The sequence below is a fragment of the Lepidochelys kempii genome, chromosome 10, assembly GCF_965140285.1.
Source record: "Lepidochelys kempii isolate rLepKem1 chromosome 10, rLepKem1.hap1, whole genome shotgun sequence".
In the NCBI taxonomy this organism is placed as follows: Eukaryota; Metazoa; Chordata; order Testudines; family Cheloniidae; genus Lepidochelys; species Lepidochelys kempii.
The window spans coordinates 48,057,780-48,070,323 of NC_136389.1; the positions used below are offsets into that span (position 1 = coordinate 48,057,780).

The 12,544-nt window shown below is 50.4% G+C and overlaps 1 pseudogene; it reads left to right on the forward strand.

Moving 5' to 3' along the window:
- Positions 1 to 205: 205 nt before the first annotated feature.
- On the forward strand, positions 206 to 5,843 carry LOC140918018 (zona pellucida sperm-binding protein 3-like; annotated as a pseudogene).
- Positions 5,844 to 12,544: the final 6,701 nt, after the last annotated feature.

A 12,544-nucleotide genomic window follows, 5' to 3' on the forward strand; every position in this document is an offset into this window, starting at 1 on the left:
TGACCAACAGGTGGAGCTGATTCCCATTGGCCCTCCTATTTCCCTGGTTCAGGGCGTGGGCACTGGGCATGATTGGGCCCCGGTTACCTGCAGATTAGGGGAGGGTGTTAATTACCTGGGACAGTTGTCACCTGGCTCTGAGTCACGGTATAAAGCCCCAGAGCAGCAGTTTCTCTCCATACTGGATTTGCTGCAAGCAGGCAGGATGGGGTACAGAATCATAGAATATCAGGGTTGGAAGGGACCCCAGAAGGTCATCTAGTCCAACCCCCTGCTCAAAGCAGGACCAATTCCCAGTTAAATCATCCCAGCCAGGGCTTTGTCAAGCCTGACCTTAAAAACCTCTAAGGAAGGAGATTCTACCACCTCCCTAGGTAACGCATTCCAGTGTTTCACCACCCTCTTAGTGAAAAAGTTTTTCCTAATATCCAATCTAAACCTCCCCCACTGCAACTTGAGACCATTACTCCTCGTTCTGTCATCTGCTACCATTGAGAACAGTCTAGAGCCATCCTCTTTGGAACCCCCTTTCAGGTAGTTGAAAGCAGCTATCAAATCCCCCCTCATTCTTCTCTTCTGCAGGCTAAACAATCCCAGCTCCCTCAGCCTCTCCTCATAAGTCATGTGTTCCAGTCCCCTAATCATTTTTGTTGCCCTTCGCTGGACTCTCTCCAATTTATCCACATCCTTCTTGAAGTGTGGGGCCCAAAACTGGACACAGTACTCCAGATGAGGCCTCACCAATGTCGAATAGAGGGGAACGATCACGTCCCTCGATCTGCTCGCTATGCCCCTACTTATACATCCCAAAATGCCATTGGCCTTCTTGGCAACAAGGGCACACTGCTGACTCATATCCAGCTTCTCGTCCACTGTCACCCCTAGGTCCTTTTCTGCAGAACTGCTGCCTAGCCATTCGGTCCCTAGTCTGTAGCTGTGCATTGGGTTCTTCCGTCCTAAGTGCAGGACCCTGCACTTATCCTTATTGAACCTCATCAGATTCCTTTTGGCCCAATCTTCCAATTGGTCTAGGTCCTTCTGTATCCTATCCCTCCCCTCCAGCGTATCTACCACTCCTCCCAGTTTAGTATCATCCGCAAATTTGCTGAGAGTGCAATCCACACCATCCTCCAGATCATTTATGAAGATATTGAATAAAACCGGCCCCAGGACCGACCCCTGGGGCACTCCACTTGATACCGGCTGCCAACTAGACATGGAGCCATTGATCACTACCCGTTGAGCCCGACAATTTAGCCAGCTTTCTACCCACCTTATGGTGCATTCATCCAGCCCATACTTCCTTAACTTGCTGACAAGAATACTATGGGAGACCGTGTCAAAAGCTTTGCTAAAGTCAAGAAACAATACATCCACTGCTTTCCCTTCATCCACAGAACCAGTAATCTCATCATAAAAGGCGATTAGATTAGTCAGGCATGACCTTCCCTTGGTGAATCCATGCTGGCTGTTCCTGATCACTTTCCTCTCATGCAAGTGCTTCAGGATTGATTCTTTGAGGACCTGCTCCATGATTTTTCCAGGGACTGAGGTGAGGCTGACTGGCCTGTAGTTCCCAGGATCTTCCTTCTTCCCTTTTTTAAAGATTGGCACTACATTAGCCTTTTTCCAGTCATCCGGGACTTCCCCGGTTCGCCACGAGTTTTCAAAGATAATGGCCAGTGGCTCTGCAATCACAGCCGCCAATTCCTTCAGCACTCTCGGATGCAACTCGTCCGGCCCCATGGACTTGTGCACGTCCAGCTTTTCTAAATAGTCCCTAACTGCCTCTATCTCCACAGAGGGCTGGCCATCTCTTCCGCATTTTGTGATGCCCAGCGCAGCAGTCTGGGAGCTGACCTTGTTAGTGAAAACAGAGGCAAAAAAAGCATTGAGTACATTAGCTTTTTCCACATCCTCTGTCACTAGGTTGCCTCCCTCATTCAGTAAGGGGCCCACACATTCCTTGGCTTTCTTCTTGTTGCCAACATACCTGAAGAAACCCTTCTTGTTACTCTTGACATCTCTGGCTAGCTGCAGCTCCAGGTGCGATTTGGCCCTCCTGATAACATTCCTACATGCCCGAGCAATATTTTTATACTCTTCCCTGGTCATATGTCCAACCTTCCACTTCTTGTAAGCTTCTTTTTTATGTTTAAGATCCGCTAGGATTTCACCATTAAGCCAAGTTGGTCGCCTGCCATATTTACTATTCTTTCGACTCATCGGGATGGTTTGTCCCTGTAACCTCAACAGGGATTCCTTGAAATACAGCCAGCTCTCCTGGACTCCTTTCCCCTTCAAGTTAGTCCCCCAGGGGATCCTGGCCATCCGTTCCCTGAGGGAGTCGAAGTCTGCTTTCCTGAAGTCCAGGGTCCGTATCCTGCTGCTTACCTTTGTTCCCTGCGTCAGGATCCTGAACTCAACCAACTCATGGTCACTGCCTCCCAGATTCCCATCCACTTTTGCTTCCCCCACTAATTCTACCCGGTTTGTGAGCAGCAGGTCAAGAAAAGCACCCCCCCCTAGTTGGCTCCTCTAGCACTTGCGCCAGGAAATTGTCCCCTACGCTTTCCAAAAACTTCCTGGATTGTCTATGCAACCTGTGCTTTGGTTTTCTGTGCTGGGTGGTCAGTAGAGTGACCTGTTACAATCCCTGGGATTTCTCTAGGATTGACTCAGCCGTCTGGAGACCCACCCCCAGAGCTGAGCCCCCTCAATGACAAGCCCATGTGCCTTCTCTTGCCCAGCCCTCCCCCTGGGCTCGGGTTGATTCTTCCCAGCTCAGGGCTGTGTCCCTGCTGCAGCCTGTCACAGTGCAGTGTGAGGAGGCTCAGATGGTGATCACTGTGCACAGGGATCTGTTTGGGATGGGGAGACTGATCAAAGCTGCTGACCTGAGCCTTGGCCCAGCTGCCTGCCGGTACGTGTCCCTTAATGCTGCAGAGAACACAGTGATCTTTGTAGCTGGGCTCCATGAATGTGGCAGCACCTTGCAGGTAAGGATTTATGCAAGCCAGGAGCCCCTACTGATCCCTAGCATCACTGCCCCTGCCTTGTCTGATGGGGTAAAAATGGGGCAGCAGGAGAGAACAGTGGGTGGGATTTTGTCCATGTTATTGATAAGCTCCCTGGTTTTTCCTGGGTGCTTCTTCTTAGCTTCCAGTCTCATGCGCCAGGCAAAGAATTCTGCCTTGCTCAGCTCCTGGAGCAGGCTCACAAGTGGAGCCTGAAGAGGGTGCTCTTGTGGCTCAGACAGACTTTACTTCTAGACCCGACCCCCCCCCCCCCCGGTCCAAAGTCTGTCTGCAGACTCCACAGACCGGAGCCTGCAACTGAATAAACTGATTGGTGTTAGCCTGAGCTCTGCATAGTCTGTAGGAGGGAAAGGGACAGACTACTGGCTTCCTTAATCCCTGCTCAAAATTCACCTCAAGGCAGCTAACAGATTAACCCTGGGGGTTTTACTGTCTGAGATTCCTTCACAACCTGCACAGAGGAAACCAGTGAGCAGAGTTGTGTAAAATGGCACTACTGTGGTGCTCATCTTCCGATGGCTGCTCTAGCAGACTGAGCTCTGAAATCCCCTGCTTCTAGTGTCCAGTCCTTCCAAAGGCAGTTGCCAGTTGACTGGGCACTGGTTGGAAAACTTGAGCTCAAGTTTTCCATCTGGCTGAGGCTTGTTCTTGGGCCCATCTGAATGACTTTACAAATGCTCTGTGTACTACTGTTAACCCTTCCATGTCTGCTCCTTCCCAGAAGACCCCAGACTCCCTGCTTTATAGCACAAGCCTGAACTATAACCCCACCCCTGCCAGCAACCCAGTGATCCTGAGAACCAATCCAGCTGTGATTCCCATTGAGTGTCACTACCCCAGGTGAGAGTCTGAGATGCTCAGATCCCCTCTGTCCCCTTCTGGAATCTGGCTCAGTGACTGAGGTTTGCTCCTCCTCCCAGGAAGGACAATGTGAGCAGTAAAGCCATCAAGCCAACATGGGTTCCCTTCAGCTCCACCCTGTCTGCTGAGGAGAGGCTGGATTTCTCCCTGCACCTGATGAATGGTAGGTGGGAGGAGCCTTCAGGGGAGCCCAGCCCTGCCTGCCTGTCTGTCCTGCTCACTGTGAACTTGCCTTGCAGATGACTGGAGTGCTGAGAGACCCTCCAATAGATTCCAGCTGGGGGAGGTCATGCATATCCAAGCTGATGTCCACACTGGGAACCATGTGGCTCTGAGGCTCTTTGTGGACAGCTGTGTGGCCACCCTGAGCCCAGACAGGGACTCCTCTCCCCGTTATGCTGTCATTGACTTCAATGGGTAAGAGCTGGGAGCCCTTTCTAGTCTAGAATCTACCTCAAGTCTGTGGGGATCTTACTAACCAGAGTTCTTGTGTGTAGGTGCCTGGTGGATGGGAGATCAGATGACACCACCTCGGCCTTCATATCCCCCAGGCCCAGGCAGGACACGCTGCAGTTCATGGTGGATGTGTTCAGGTTTGCAGGAGATGCCAGGAACTTGGTGAGAGCCCACATTTCTGCTCCAAGTCGATTTCCCCAGGCTAAGCAGCTGTTAGGGTCCCCTGGGATGGTCCTAACCCCTCTTCCCACTTCCCTTCCAGATCTACATCACCTGTCATCTGAAAGTCACTGCAGCTGAGCAAGCCCCAGATGCCTTGAACAAGGCTTGTTCCTTCAACAAAGCAGGCAACATGTGAGTAGCCTAGAACCCCATCAGGGGAGTGACAGGCAGCCTAGAACAGAACTCTTCACTGTAGATGACTGTTCCCGTTCTGTTCCAGCTGGTCTCCAGTGGAAGGCACCCGAGACATCTGCAGGTGCTGTGAGACTGGGAACTGTGGGCTGGCTGGACAGTCCAGGAGAGTGAACCCTCTGGACAGATGGTCAGGGAGGCGCTTCCAGAGAGATGTGGCCTCTAGGCATGGTAGGTTCTGTGCCCACTTCACCTGGGAAGATGTTTGGCTTACTCCAACAGACTGTTCCTAGGGGATCTTTCACCCAAAATGGGATGGATGAGACTAACCTGACCTGTATTGGTTCTCTAGTAGTGCTTCTCTCCTCAATACAGGTGAGCCCTTGGTGAGGGAAGGTGGGGCTGATGTTGTGGTAGGACCCCTAATCATCTTTGATGCTGATCAAGGATCAAGGGATCTCTTAACTGGTCAAATGGAAGCAGAGAAGACTGCGTCAGAAGGTAACTAGTACTACTCAGAACAAGTCACATGGTGTCTCTATTGTCACTTAATCTACATTAGGGTGGCTTGGAAAAGTTGATCTAAAGGATGGAAGAAATGAGTCTTACAAAGTCAGCTGTAAGAATCCCTTACCCCAAGGACAGGGGTGTTAGCAATGAGTAAACGAGACTCAAGAAGGCTTCTTGCTGAGATGGTCCAACCAGAGTCAGTCATACATAGGACTGTCGGCCACTGTAGGCTGGGCTTATCTCCTGGGACACCAGTTGTGTGGCCTGAGACCTGCAACCTATTATCTAGTGGGATTTATAAAGAGGTGCTGATCTCCTGCTCTGGCCACTTCTAGTAGACAAACTCCAACTGGTATCCATTTAAAAAAATGGCCCAACAATAGAGCTCAAATAAAATCCCCCATTTTATTTAATTGTGGCCTTCACTGATATACCCAGCAAGTCCACACAGACTTTTGGAGAGGTAGCTGGAAAAGCAGCTAGTTGCAGTTTTAACCACCTGTTCTTCCTCTTGTAGGATTCTCTTCTACAGCTGGGCTGATCTCAGTGGCAGCGGCCATTGCACTGGCCTTCATTACTCTGGGAATACTCGTATACAGAAGATGCAGTCGTTCGAGTGTCTGAGCAATCACATGCCTTGTACCTTCTATCTAATGTAAATAAATCCAGTGACTTGAGTCTGGTCTATGCCTTATTCTTAATGGGCAAGGGAATTGCCCCCTCCCCCTTCTGATGCACCAACCACATCATGGACACACCAATGGGTTTCACAAGGAGAAATCATGTGAGGGTGAAGAGAGCAGAGCTTACTACCTTCAGGTTCTGAGACTCGAATGGCTGGTTTCTCTCATGGGTAAATAGCAGGGGCATTTACCTCTTCTGACCTGTCCAGCTGGCTGTTGTAAGCATTACAGGGCTCTAGCCATAGAGAAAACACAAATCCCCCAGCCACTCTGACCTGTGAGCAAAACACATTCCATGAGAGAGAGAGTTCTATTGCTGGCCTCAAGTGAGGCTCTAGGATAACTTCCCCCAATCCTTCTGTCTAAGGTGAGCAGGCTAGCCCAGTTCTTCTTACCATGGATTTAAATCACCTGGTGTTCATTCTTTGGGCTTAAGCTAGACCTGGTTGTGTAGGCCACCCCTCACTGGTGCCACAGGGCCTAACCAAAGATGGTTTTAAAAAAATCTTCCAGTTTCTGCTTATGCTCTGGGCCATGACCTGTAGATCTGTGAGGCCTGTTTGACACATGCAGGGCAGCCTCTACTCAAACCCAAGTCTAGAGGGCTCTACTATCTTGCTCTCTACAACTGTAACAAACACATCCCACCCTGCTGCGTAACAGCATGTCATTTGTTCAAACAATATCTCTCCTGTAGCTGTGGGGGGAGCAGGCCCAGGGCTACACACACAAGAAGCACTGTCAGCAGGCCCAGGAAGGGCATAGGGAATAGCATAGTGTATGTTCCCAGAACAAGCTCTCTGCAGGAGTGGTTATTCCACCTCTCCCATGTGGTGCTGCAGTGGGGCACTGAAGCTGGTGGGCAAGATAGTGGGGCAGGAGCAGCCCCTCTTTCCTCCAACACATGCAGCTCTCTGAGCAGTGGCTCTTGGAGGCTTGCTGTGGAAGGGACTCTGACCTAGTAAGGTCCTGACAGGCACTGTCCAAGGTCAGAGTACCTCATCTACAGTGTCCAATGACTCTCTCAGCAACCTGGGAGCTAGGGGGGTACTGACCCCCTTTCATACAAGGGGTAAAAGAGACTGCCCAGGAAGGCTTTGGCACAGTGTGGAGCTTAACCTTGGTTTCTTGCATCCTAAGGTGGTGTCCCAACCATCACACGATTGTTCTCAGTGCTTTCCAGACCATATTCTCATGGTCCTTCTGTTCTTCTTCCCCTGGTCTAGCTGAGATCCAGCCCTTCTCCTGTAGGTATATTTCTCCTGCCTCTGGCCTAATTCCAGCCCTCCCACCATTACCCCAGCAAATGCTAGGTCCCCCAGTTGGGAAGCTCCAAGGCCCTGACATCCCTCGACTCCACCTTCTTTCTTTGCACTCAGCTTGTTTCTCTCCCTCCCAAATGTTGTTGGCTGTTTCTAGACAAACAGCAGGAATCATTCCTGTCCTCATTTCACAGAGGAGACTCTGAGGTTCAGAGCAGCTAAGCCAAAATTAGTGGCCAGTTCCGAAACTAAGAGTTGTTGGAGCTTCATGAGGGGCGTGCATTCAATGCCTGGAGGTACGGCAGCTGGTAGAGCTGTCAGCCCCCGACCTGCCAATTTTTTGACTTTCTCAGGTGGCTTGAAGAGGGGATGCAAAATTTGGTTTTTAAATAGAAATTTTACTACAACCTTCACTAAACTGGGAAAAAAGCAATTCCATCATGTGGAGCCAAAATTACACCCCTGGGACTCACCTGGTTTGGACACAGTCCTCTGCCCCTTGACCTAACCTTTCTGTCAGTGGGCTTCACAGCTGCTTGGCAGAGAATCAGGATTCCTGAGTTCTCGACCTAGCTCTGGGAGGAGACTGGTCTCATCCTTAGCATAGGGAAGGTAACTGACTACATTCACTCCATGCATTCATTTCAGATAGCAGCACGGCTGTGACTGGGGTCATCAGTAGACACTTGGTTTTTATTCCTAGCGTTCCAAGGGGGAACATGATGTAACCTCTCCTTTAGCTTAGTTCTAAGGTGCTGGAGCATGAGAGCTGCCTTGCCCTAGAATAGGGCTATGAAGCCTTAATTGGTTATTAGTGATGTAGGTAAAAGTACGTATTAGGAGCCGTCAGTGGAATGGACCAGTTGCATGCCGTCCCATGGGCTCCCCACAGGTATGGTGTTGAGAACAAGTGTCTGTCTCCCTCTGGGCACACTGTCATTCCATGCAGGGCTCGCAGCAGTCCCATTCGTTGCTCCATCAAACCAGAGATAAAGTTGAATAACTTCATATGGACTAGCTTTTGGAGCTTGGCCTTGGTGCAGGCTACTAGATTCCCACAGGGGTACCTGTGCCACAAGAACCTCATGATGCCAACTGACAGAGGGTACTGGGGGGCACAGGGACCCCCTATGTTCACCAAAAGAATGTCATGTAAGGTCTCTAATGAAACCCCAAGTCACACAGGTCATCATAACCATTGTGAGATGTAGATATGGGAAATATGCAAGGAGCACTGAAAATGAGGTTCTGTAGGCCTTGTAGATGAAGCAGGCCTCTCAAAGGTAGTGGGTCTTGAGACAAAGTCCTGCAGACAGAAGGGGTGGGTGATGCTTATCGCCATGGTGGACCATTGTGTATTGTATGTCATACAATGTCTAAGTCAACTGCTAATGTGGAGTTGGCAGAGACTTCAGAAAGAAATTAACAGGAAAAAGTAAACATTGGATGGGGAACCCTAGCTAGAGATAAACATCAAAGATGCATTCTGGTATATTTGAGGGACAAAAAGACACCCCGACGATCAGGTGCCCAGGAAGTAAACTGACAGTGAGTTGGCGTCATGAATAAGGGGTCTCAGCCAGGCTTGGCTGAAAATGCTGGAGGGAATTTGGGTGAAGGACACTTTTCTAGACTGGAGGATAACTTGTTAGTTAAGTGTAGGCTCTAGAATGCGAGTTATGATTTTGTTTCATAGCTAGCCATTTGTTTCCAGCTCTCACACTGGTTTTTTTTTGACTCTCTATTCTGTCTTAAATAAATCTCCTTTTGCTTTAGAATTGAGCTGAAGGGTTGTCTGTGATACAAGAGTAGTGAGCTAAGGCCAAACTGGTAAACAGGGGCATGCTGTTCCTTTGGAAACAGAGGATCTGGGATTTCTGTGGGTTTCCAGTGGTTGGGGCAGGACCCCACAGGGGGCCGCTTTGAAGGGACTTGAAGCCTGGGGTGCATTGATTGTCAATCTGCAAGGCAAAAGACAGGGCTGGGTAGTCCAGAGAAGAATGCTTGAGGGGCTGATTGCCTGGTTGCATTGGGGAGTTAACATCCAGCTGGCATAGGCAAGGCTCCCTCATACTGGAGACAGCCTAAGGGGAGGATCCACAACGTCCGGGATCTCAAGTAATTACAGGGGACAACTAAAGCTATAACAGGGACGGGTGTGAGGTCACAGGGCTGAACAAAGGGAACCTGACAGGGACACCGAGCAGAGAACCCTGGACAGTGCCAACTGCTCCTCAAAGGTGTCAAGGGAGAACTCCAGAACCAGCTTCCAGAGGTTGGCCAGGAAACTCAGGGCCGGGACCAGGGTGTTGAGGCAGTGCCAGAGCATGGACAGGACTAGTTGGTTCAGTACCAGTGCCCTCCCTCGGAGGGAGAGGCACCGGAGTAGTCCTGCCCATCTCCGGAGCCGCTCTGACACCCTACCCTCTAAACCTTGCCAGTTCTCCAGTGGAGACAGATGCATGGCAGAAAGATAAATGTCGAGACAGAGCAGCAGACCTGCTCTCCCCCGGATGGCCTGAAGAGCAGGTGGGAGGGAGCTCGCCTGCCACCCATCCCTGACCACAAGGTCAGAGCTCTTGACCTAGTTGACCTGGGCAGAGGAGGTTACCGAGTAGACGGCCTGGCAAGCCTCCATCCGCACTAGGTCGCCCGGGTGCTGGACAGTGAGGAGCACGTTGTTGGTGTACGCTGACAGGACCAGCCGCAACTCCGGCTCTCGCAGCACAAACCCCATCAACCTTCGACAGATGAGACAAAGGAAGGAATCAATCACCAGTGCATACAGCTGGCCTGACAGCGGGCACCCCTCGCCCAAAGCTGATCAGGGTCCAGTTGAGCTTGAGCAGACACTCCGCGGAAGCATACAGTACCTGGAGAAACCCCACAAACTGGAGCACGAAACCAAATGCTCGCAGAGTGCCCAGGAGATACTCGTGCTCCATCCAGTCAAACACCTTCTCCTGATCTAGAGACAGGAGGGCAAACGACAGACCATCCCTACACCCAAGTTCAAGGAGATCCCGGACCAAATACAGGCTGTCGAAGATGGAGTGGCCCGGGACAATGTAGGTCTGATCGGGGTGGACCACATCCACCAGCATGGATCCCAGCCGCAGCAAGATGGCCGTCACTATGACCTTGTAGTTCATGCTAAGGAACGAAACAGGACACCAATTCCGAAGGTTGCAGAGGTGAGCATGGCTTGCCCAGGCCCTCTCTTGGCTTTCAGAAACAAACCATTCTGGGGGAGGGGAGATATGGGGGCAGATATGGGGAACACATTGGGGAAAACAACTCAACCCCGCAAACTCCACCCCTACCCTGGAATGAGAACACCAGTTTTGGAACTCATCTGACGCGTTATGCATATATTAGAGAGGACACAAATTTCCCCTTGAACAGAATTCAGTTTTGCATTTATCCACAGTGGAACAGTCGTTGGGCCAGACTGAGTGAGCAAGTGACCAGGAATGCTGCTGTAGCCCAGTGGAAGGTGGAAGCACTGGGGTCTGGTCCCTCTTTCATTATTTATCCACAATAGAATAGCTTGAATGGGAGAGCAGGGGGAAACCCATCATCAGAATGTCCCCTAGCCCAGTGGTTCAAGCATTCTTCTGAGAGATGGGAGACCCCTGTTCCATCCTTTCTCTACCCTGCAGCAGAGAGGGGGGATCAAACCTGGGTCTCCCACATTCCAGGTGAACGCTCTAACAACTGGGCTAAAAGTTCTGAGATGGACACCACGTCCTGCTCCAGTAAAATTGTGAATGGGGACCAAGCCAGTAAGCAGCACACCAAGAAGATTGGAACCAACATGCGACTTAGGCAGCCAAACGCCTAACTTCCCCTGGCTAATGGGTAGCTCTGGGCTTAGGTCCTTTTGAGTGCAAGGATGTGGGCAGGAGCTAGCTCGCCCACTGCTAAAAGCCCCTCCCTCAGCCTAGGGAGGAGCTACTGAACCAAGAACCCAACCAAGTTCAGGGGACAACAAAGGCAATAACGGGAACAGGCATGGGGGTCAAAGGGCCAAAACTAGGGAACCAGAAAGGGACAATGAGCAGAGAGCTCCAGACAGTGCCCACTGCTCCTCAAAGGCAACGAGAGAGCTGGGGGATGCTGCCCAGAGGAACTCTTCCCAGATACGTGAACGGATAAAAGAACGAAAGACAGCCCCACAGTCGCAGGACCCCATCTGCCAACCTCCTCTCCCTGGTGTTACAAATGGACACATTGGCCATGGCCAGGGGGAGCCTGATGAGGTGGTCCCACGACTTCATGGAGCCTCGGATCGGATGTATGTAAATAAACAAGTGTGGGGAAAAGTGCAGCCAGAACCTCAATAAGAGGTTCTGGAGGAGCTGGAAGAGGAGCTGCAGCCTGGCGTACTGAAGGTACGCATGTGCCAGGGTCTCCCTCATGCCACAAAAGGGACAGGCTTCAGGGACAGAAGTGAACTGCACCAAGTAGGCTTAGGTGGGAGATAGGTATCTGGACTCCTAGAGGGAGGCAGCTGTGCACATGCCCAGAGTCTGAAACATGGGCACCTTGGGAACTTTATACTTAAGAACATAAGAATGGCCATACTGGGTCAGACCAAAGGTCCATCCAGCCCAGTATCCTGTCTACTGACAGTAGCCAATGCCAGGTGCCCAGAGGGAATGAACCTAACAGGTAATGATCAAGTGATCTCTCTCCTGCCATCCATCTCCACCCTCTGACAAACAGAGGCTAGGGACACCATACCTTACCCAGCCTGGCTAATAGCCATTGATGGACTTAACCTCCATGAATTTATCCAGTTCTCTTTTAAACCCTGTTATAGTCCTAGCCTTCACAACCTTCTCAGGCAAGGAGTTCCACAGGTCGACTGTGCCCTGTGTGAAGAAGAACTTCCTTTTATTTGTTTTAAACCTGCTGCCCATTAATTTCATTTGGTGGCCCCTAGTTCTTATATTATGGGAACAAGTAAATAACACTTCCTTATTTACTTTCTCCACACCACTCATGATTTTATATACCTCTATCATATCCCCCCTTAGTTTCCTCTTTTCCAAGCTGAAAAGTCCTAGCCTCTTTAATCTCTCCTCCTATGGGACCTGTTCCAAACCCCTAATCATTTTAGTTGCCCTTTTCTGAACCTTTTCTAATGCCAGTATTCAGAGTAGCAGCCGTGTTAGTCTGTATTCGCAAAAAGAAAAGGAGGACTTGTGGCACCTTAGAGACTAACCAATTTATTTGAGCACAAGTACTCTTTTTCTCAATGCAGGTATATCTTTTTTGAGCTGAGGGGACCACATCTCAAAACCACTGTAATAACTTAGATGCTGCTGAGTGAATTTAGGTGCCTACAGATTTGGCTGTGTGATTTGTGGATCAC